This window comes from Amphiprion ocellaris, chromosome 22 (genome assembly GCF_022539595.1).
Source record: "Amphiprion ocellaris isolate individual 3 ecotype Okinawa chromosome 22, ASM2253959v1, whole genome shotgun sequence".
Taxonomy (NCBI): Eukaryota; Metazoa; Chordata; class Actinopteri; family Pomacentridae; genus Amphiprion; species Amphiprion ocellaris.
The window spans coordinates 4,880,218-4,889,464 of NC_072787.1; the positions used below are offsets into that span (position 1 = coordinate 4,880,218).

The 9,247-nt window shown below is 36.5% G+C and overlaps 1 long non-coding RNA gene across 1 annotated transcript; it reads left to right on the forward strand.

Moving 5' to 3' along the window:
- The first annotated feature begins 361 nt into the window (after positions 1-361).
- Positions 362-4,469, forward strand: LOC129347993 (uncharacterized). The gene is made up of 3 exons (XR_008600376.1): positions 362-590; positions 1,219-1,377; positions 2,307-4,469. It is a non-coding gene; the product is annotated as an uncharacterized LOC129347993 (long non-coding RNA).
- The last annotated feature ends 4,778 nt before the right edge of the window (positions 4,470-9,247 follow it).

Here is a 9,247-nt window from a genome sequence, read left to right on the forward strand (position 1 = left end):
ACACTCCAAAATCTCAACTTTGCGCATTGAAGTTCCACATTTAGAAGTTTTCTTGCCATGAAAATAACCTCTTCCTGTGCCTAGAAATGACTCAGATGAACTGTTCCCTCTAAACTGCGCGCGTGCGCAATTGCGCACTGCTGACACGGTCTCACGCACAGAAAATCTGCGCTGCGCACAAAAAAAAATCCAACCTAAATTGTAAATAAAATAAACACGTAACAATTCATTCTATGCTATTTTTCGATGTGAGTCAGTGAGTTACCGGTGACTGGCTGCTGCAGCCAATGATGCGATTCACATACGTATTTACCATAGACTGTATATAATGGTATTTACGCAGCTAATCAACGTCAGGCGTCCTTATGTGCAGCCACCGTTGTTCTCGTAGATATGAATGAGTAGATAGGACACGCCCCTTTGAGCTGCGTGCTACAGCGAGGCTAAGCTAGTGGGGGAAAAGTTTCAGTGCATTCCGTTGATGTAGACGGCGTGAAAACGGAAACAAGTATGCCGGCTCACTGTGCTGCATACAGTTACACACTGCGTCGTACGATTGAGACAAGGAAACCTGGAATGACTTTTCATAGGTAAGAATAGTTTTTGGCTCTTTTTTCATTATGAAATCTTGTTGAGAGCTTCCAGTCTATGAGAGCTAACTAGTTAGCCACTAGCAAAACGCTAAGGCGAGCTAGCAGCTTGACAAGCAAATACCAGACGATTAATAGTAGCTGTAGTATAGTTGTACAAGCAGTAGTAGTAATACTAAAAGTACAAGCAGTAGTAGTAGTATAAACAGCTGTTAGAGTCGTAGAAGTAGTATCAGCATTTGTAATAGTATTACAAGTTGTAGTAGCAGTGCCAGTATCAGCAGCAGTAGAGTGTACTACTACTACTAGTAGTAGTAGTCACATTGCTATTACTACCACCAATACTACCAATAGTAGTTATAAAGCCTAACTCATGTATATCCAGATTACCATCTATGTTCTTCCTCCAAACCCATTTTATGATTGGGATTACAGGCAGTTCTTTAGGACTGCTCTCAAATAATTGAAATGTTACTAAACAAGGTTTTACTTATCAAATTAAATAGCTCTGGTCTCCAGTAAATTGGCGAATTCAGTTCTTTGTACATAATTTATTAGCATGATTTCTTTTTAATATGTTGTGTACAGACTTAATTACTTCTCTGTCTACTTTTCTTACTCCATGTAGGTTTCCCAGAGACTATGGGTTGAGGAGGAATTGGAAGTTTGTCGGCTTAGACCTGGTGTCATTCCATCAGTGTTAAACTTCCCGGCTCATCTTGGAAGAGTACGTGCCAGAAAGACCACGACCAAGCAGCCTTGAGATCTTAGACAGCGTCTCCCTGAGGTGGGTGTCGATGGTGTTCACAGTCAGGTCTGTGGTAATCCCGTCAAAAAACAAAACAGAAAAAAATCTAGATTATAAATCAACATGTAACCAAAGCACTCTGTGTATAACGCCATAGTATAGGATGTAGTTCAGAAAATGTCAAAGTATAGTATGCTTTACTCAAGAATAACATAGTATGGCCTGTAGTTCATAGTACAGCATGTTGACAAGAAAAAAAAACAAAACATAGATTATTATGTGGTTCAAAAAGCGCAAAATGATAGGATGTTGCCTAAAATTGTCATGTATGATATGTGGTTCAAAAAATGTCATAGTGCAGTATATTGTCAAAATAGTATGTAATTCAAGAAAACATCAGAGTATAATATGTCATCTAAAAAATGCCATAGAATAATAATTTCATTGCACAAGTAAAAGTATAGTAACTTTTAAAACTGTTCGAATTCTTATATGTTGCTAAAAAAACAAAAACAAAAAAAAGTCACAGTAATATGTCAATTAAAAAAGCCTATAGTATAGCGTGTCGCCCAACAAACATCATAGTATAGCATGTCGCTCTAAAAACGTCACAGTATAGCCTTTAGTCCACAGCTGTCAGTAGGTGAGGAGCAACACAAAAACAGTCCAAACGCTGGTTTCCAGAGGGTTAGACGAGTATTTATTTGAAAGAGTAAGTTTACAACAACACAACATGTGAGGGGGTTAAAAACAAATGGGTGTTAGTAAAATAAAAATAAATAAACAGAACTAAAAGTGAACTTCATGTTGACATTGATGGGCATTCCAACCAGGAACAAAGTAAAAGATAATCAATACGAAAAAAAACTCTTCCTGTTCACCTCTTAAAACCCAAAAACACACCGCAGTAGCATCCTAAACTAAAACTACCAATGGGTTCCCTGTTTTCCTTTCTGAACAATTCAAAGGTCCCTCTCTATCTCCCCACACATCCACCAACCACTGGAACACATCTCCAAAGTTCTGCTGGGCCAGCTCAGCTTCCCCTCAGAAGAAGTGCTGCCACCTGCCAGATGAAGGAGCCTTTTGAGAGGCAGCTGGCATCGTGATTGGACTGTACTTTGGTCTGTTCCAATCCAGCTTCAGCTCCAGAGACGGCAGGCGGGACGAGTCAACGGAGGCCGGATGGACGAAGGCATGCAGCTGAGTACAATCCAGAAAACAACAGAGGAGGAGTGCAGCAGCCCAGAGCCAGAACAACCAGAGTAGCATCGTATGTCTCTTAGAAAACATCATAGTATAGCCTTTGGTATGAAAAAACACCATCATATACATTGGATATTGTACAAATAACAAGTCAAAGGAAAGAGACATACATTGTAGAATTCTAGTAATTGTGGGCTGACTGATTTACTGATTATCAGTATTTTATTTTTTACTGATTTACGGTAATAAATACATTTAAAAATGGTGCTACTTTGGCTCTGAACCTTTATCTACCTGTGGTCGCTCTGTCTTCTGGAGTGATTTGATTGGTTATACGTCACGAATAAAACTCCTTTAACTTAACATCTGTAAACAAAACAAAAACGTATCAACAAAGTTTTCTGTTAGAGTTTGTGTTCTTCTAAGTTTAACTCCAAGATTTTAAATACTTTCATTTACTGCAAATGAATATCTACTCCAAATGTCTCACTAATAATCATTATCAGCCTTAAAAACCCACAAAACACCCCTCTATACTCCACCACACTTAGTACAGTCCGGTTCCCCCTTCTATAAATCTGCTTGGAATCTTCCACTTCCTGTTTGTCAAAGTGGCCTTCTACCTGGACAGGTTTTGTTGGAGCTCATGCAACAAACATTTTGGGTAACTGCACTTTAATATGGATGGATGACACTGAATTAGAGTCTGTTTTAATGAGACTGAGTTAAGATGTGTAGCTCTGTCATTAAATAGGAAATTATTTCTCAGAATTCACAGAGAAAAGTCTGAAATGTTTGCTAGGTTAGCGTCCCACATGTTCTTTGGCTCAGCTAAAGCTAACTCTCTCCAACTTCTGGATCTCTTGAGTTGCTTGTTGTTAAAATATCTTGCTAGAGGTGCTGAAGCTCAGAAAGTCTGAGATGTTTGTTCAAAATAAGCTCATTCTCAAGTCTGATCTGAACTGTCCTCTTTTGTTTGAACTTTCCCTAAACTTAGGAGTTAATGACAGAGCAGCACATCCAGACTCAGTCTCATTTATGTAGAGATTAAACTTCAGTGTCATTCATTGATGTTAAAGTGCAGTTTTTCAAATGTTTGTTGCACATGCTCCTGACCAAACCAGTCCAGGTGGAAGACGATGTGAAGAGAAAGCTCCAGAGGATGAATATCACACATTTACGTTGGAAATAAATGTCCTTTAATTAGACATTGTCATGCAAAAGTTGGATTTCCCTTTAATGATGTTCAAATCTTTGTTGAGTGTTTTGTTGATGTTGGTTTCTAAATGTTTTCTGACACTCGGCCCCAAAGATTAAAACCTTCTACGGCTCACAAGCTGCAACAATTCACACATTATCAACTATCTTTCTGACTAAACTAAGATAAAAAGTGAAAAACTGCCTGATTCCTGCATCATGAATGTAAATCTTTTTGGTTTTTATGACAGTAAACTGAATATATTTGGGTTTGACATTTTATAAACCAAAACAAGAAATGAATTACTGGAGAAAACAATCAACAGATTAATGGACAAAGAAAATGTGTTTTCCAACATATATGGCTGAATTACTCCAACATTACAAGATACATACAATTTGAATTCAATTTTATTTATATAACGCCAATTACAGGTCAAATTGTCTCAAGATGCTTTATTTTTATATTTTTTGTCATATTTAAAATATGACAAAGTAAGAAATTTAAACCTCTTGACTAATCCAATTTATTATTTGGTTTTTAAGAGACTAATCGACAATTAAAATAACTTTCTCCACTAAAACTAATAAACATGAGGTCAAATAGAAGGAACAGTTTTAAATACTGCAGTCCCACGACGACAAGAATAAAGTTTGTCAACAAAAACTAAATCTGCTGGTGGATTCCATTAAAGTCCTAATAAATGATAATAAAGTGTGATACTAAAGGTTTGTGGTGCTAAAAATGTCAAAGTAAAGATATCAAGTTGAACATCTGGATGGAGGTTGATAAAAGTTGACCTCCCTTCATTTCTCTGGAGCGACTCCATGGATTTTATGGATGGTGGTTAAAGACCTGCTCTTCTAGTGGTCTTCCTTCTAGTCGCTGTAAAAAGTCAGTCCATCCTGGCCGACTTCAACACCTCTTCATGACAACTTGTTCTGCCTCCGACCTGGTGGAAACTCCAGAAACTCGGGAAAACCTGTGGAGACTCGAAGAACTCGTGGAGACTCGAAGAACTCGTGGGGCGGGGGAAGGTGTGGTGGGTGGTGGGGGGAGGTGGGGGAGTAGAGGGGGGAGGCCGCCACCCACCTCCCCGCCTACTCTCCGCCCTGACTCCACCCAGACTCCGCCTTGGCTCCACCCATGTGGTCACTTCAGGAACTACGATGCCAAAGGGACGACGAATTTATTTCTTTGTATCTGATCTGTAGCTCAGTGAGTTAAGGATTTGCCTATGGAGCTGCAGGTCGCTGGTTCAAGACCAGACCCTTCTTAAGTTTTATCAAAATCCTGACAAAGACAAAGAAAGAAAACTGCCACTGGTGGGTCTTGAACCTGCGACCCTCCGCTTGGTAGTCTCTCTTCTTATCCCCCTGAGCTACTCGCTCAGATACTAATTCTTCTTTTTTTTGCGCATTTATCATCTATTTTTTGTCGTTTTCGAGTTTTTTTTTAACTCGAGTCTCGACTCGACCGTTTTTCTCAGGAGGTTGGACTTCAGCCTTTGTGCTGGAGGGTGGAACCCTCATTTCCAAGACTTTCCAAAGCCTCCAGCCTCCCGAGTCCTCAGGACCTGAGCTTTCAGCACAGTCTGAGGGCTGAAATTTTCTAAGTCCCACAGTAGTTCTCTGTTAGTTTGAACCTTTCAGACAGTCCGAGGACTGAAAACCTCGAAGTTCTTGAGTAGTTCTCTGTTAGTTTGAACCTTCAGACAGCCTGAGGACTGAAATCTTCAAAGTTTCTCAGTACTTCTCTGTTAGTTTGAACCTTCAGACAGTCTGAGGACTGAAATCTTCAAAGTTTCTCAGTACTTCTCTGTTAGTTTGAACCTTCAGACAGTCTGAGGACTGAAGTTTTAAAAGTTTCTCAGTACTTCTGTTAGTTTGAACTTTATGGTTAACAGAAGCCTTAAAACTTGTGACCATGAGTCTTGATTTCACATTTAGATGATCCATCTGAGTTCTTCTCAGACCTTCACCTGTGGGTTTTTCAGAAATCCTTAACAAACTTTGATTCTCTTCACTGAACAGTAAAGTTTGTGGAGATCAGAAGGTAACATTAGTTTAATCAATGCCTTCAACTACTAGTAGACTTTATCTGGAAAGCAGTTTTCTGAAATGAGTTCTTAGTAAATCTGTCCCCAATCAAACCAAGAACATAGAAAGAGGAAATGTTTGAAGAAACAACTTGATGTTTTCGTTTCAGACTAGAAAACGCTTTAAGACTTTTATCTGTATTTGCTCCTTTTGATCGTTTTATTGTCTCTTCTGTTTAATTTGATCTTCTAAAGTCTAACTGGTGTCTTTTCAAATGTTTTGTCTTTAGTTTGATTCTTCTTAAACATTTAGGTTTGCTCTTTTCTAACCTTTTATTCTTTTCTAATGTCTGATTTGATTTCCAAATGTTTTGTCTTTTTAATGTTTAATTGTTTTTTCAAATGTTTTATCGGCTTGTTTGAGTTTCTTTTTCTTTCCCAATATTTAATGTTTCGATTAAATCTTTAAGGTTTTTCCTCTTTAAATGTTTTACCACCTTTTAATGTTTAATTTCTTTTAAATGCTTCATTGTATTTTCTGTTTAATTCCTATTTGAAGTTTTATTGTCTTTAAGATGTAATTTTCTAATTAAACATTTAATTTTTTAATTAAATGTTTTGTCTTTTTAAAGGTTTAATAATCTAATTAAATGTTTTGCATTTTTAAAAATGTTTAATATTCTTCTTGTTTAATTGTATTTTTTAAATGTTTAATTATGGAAAATATTTTATCTGTAATTTTTAATATTTGTATTTTAAAAATTTTGTTTAATTTCATAATGACATGTATTGTATCTTGTTGAATTATCTAATTCAATATTTTGTCTGTTTAATATAATTTAATTGTATTTAATGTTTAACTCAAACAGACAAAATATTGAATTAGATAATTCAACAAGATACAATACATGTCATTATGAAATTAAACAAAATTTTTTAAAATACAAATATTAAAAATTACAGATAAAATATTTTCCATAATTAAACATTTAAAAAATACAATTAAACAAGAAGAATATTAAACATTTTAAAAAATGCAAAACATTTAATTAGATTATTAAACCTTTAAAAAGACAAAACATTTAATTAAAAAATTAAATGTTTAATTAGAAAATTACATGTTAAATTTCTTAAATCTTTTTAATAATAAACTTTTTTAAAGGTTTTATTGTATACATTTTTTTCCTTTGATTTAATTGCTTTTTGTTATGTAGTTTATTTCTTAATCTCTTTCTGTCAAGATTTTAACCCCAACCTTAAAAATGAAATAAACCCTTAAATCACAATGAAAATACTTCTGTTGTCACAATCATGAGTTAGTCAATTATTCAGTTTATCAATTCAACTTTATTTGTTTAGCACCTTTTACACAGATGACAAAACTAAACAAGCAAAGAGAAAAAAACTATGCTAAAACTAGGATTGAAACGCAAAAACATTTTTAAAAAAGATTTAACATGGTAATAAAATATGTTGTGTCCAGGGGATGGAGGGAGTTTATTGAAGTCTTCTTGGGCTCACATGGGAAATCATTTAAAATATAAACTTGATATTCAGTCTAAGGAAACTGCAGAGCGACAGAAGAACCAACAATATCTCCTGTTTTCTCCTTTAATGAGTCGACTCTTCTTGTGCTTTCAGACCAAAGAACTACAGACTCTTCACAACCTGCTCAAACTCTTGGTACAGGACCTCACCACACGGTCAAGAAGGTTTCCATCTCATTTCTACTCTGAAGCTCACCTTCTCCTGCTCAAACTGCTGACAAATGTTTCTGCTGCTCTAAAGTCTGGTCTCCAGAACTTCCTAAAAACTCTCAAAGTCTCTTCTGCTGCAGGTTGCTTTGTAGAACTGTTCCAGAAAACCTCACTAAACCACATGGAGGGGCCTCAAGATAGTCGTCCAAATGAAACCATACAAAAACCAAACTAGCACAACCCAAACGCTAAAGTCTCCTGCAGCCTACCAGAGAACCTCTGAGAACAGAGAATCAGGACAGGAACTCTTACCTTCTGGACAACCAACGCTGGTTCTCAAACAAGAATACAGAATGTGTCTGACCAAAAACCTCTAAAGACTCACTACAGCCAAGATAAAGACACAACTCAGCTGCAACAAATCCACTAATCACTGCACACATTAGCACCATGTGCTAACTGTGGCTAAAGAACCACATTTACCAAGACAACTATCCAGTACAAAGCCCTAAAACACACCAAGAAACACATTAAAGACGATTTTACTGCTGGAAGCTGCAAGCCAACGCCTAAAGAACAAACTGAAGCAATGGAGCCAAACCCGGTTCACTGGTGAACAGAAGCAGAGGAAATGTTTGTCTGCAGCTAAATAAAGCAGGAAGACACTGAGCTGCTCAGGTGTTCCTGATAACACCAAGCTGCTCAGGTGTTCCTGATAACACCAAGCAGCCACCTGGACAGCCAATAGGAACACAGCTTACTGGAAGTCCAGAGGGCTGGCTTAGTGAAGGAAATTTAGTTTAAAGTTGAAGCAGAAAGTTAACAAAGAAAGTTGAAAACCACCTTCTGATCCCTGAAATCTCTGAGTTTTCACACAAAGAACACCTGAACATGTCAAACTGGTTCCATAGTAGAACCATCATTGTAAAAACGTCATAGTATGGTGTGTTGCTCAAAAAACATTAGGACCCGGCTGTCAGGGGACAAACATGTAAGAAACATGAGAACAGAGAGAACCCAACCAGTAGGTCACAGTTTATCATCATCTAATCATCTCCTGAAGTCCATATGGTGAGAGACATCAGTATCTGGTTGTTAATTTACCAGAGGATGCTTATAATCATGCTGATGTGGTCTGTACTCTGCAGTATTTTAGTGACTCAATAAATGCCTAAGTTGTTTTTTTTTAATGCTTTTTAGTTTTTAATAAACATTTAACAGCCTATATGTAATCAATAAATGGCCTTTGCCTATCTTAAGAAAAATTCACTCAGAACTCTGATATGTTAACAGTACTAAATAAATCAATAAATACATGCATACACACAAAAATAAGTTAATACATTAACTGTGTTAAGATAAGATTTAGATTTTTAAAAAAGTTGTTTATGTTTTTGCAGAATCCAGTATTGCTCACTGGTTGGTCATTACATTTTGTTAGTTTGATTTCACTGTTTAAAATGATGCCACCTCTTTTCAGACAGAACCTGTGATAATAAAACAATACAAAATTTTTAGTTCCGTGTTAATAAAGCACTTAAAGCTTTAAGTATGGCTAAATGCTTTTTTCAAAATTAAATATATCACTCCTTAGGTGGTAGTGGCCCCAAGTTCAGTAAAGTTGGAAAGATATTCACAGATTGGGACTTCCAGCATCAATAACTCATTAGATATAGGTTGTCAAAACATAAACGGTGCCTCTTTCTCATTGTTGCAAGGCAGACAATGTGCTACAAGCCCAGTTTTATCAAAAGTAGCTGTCTTTCAAGC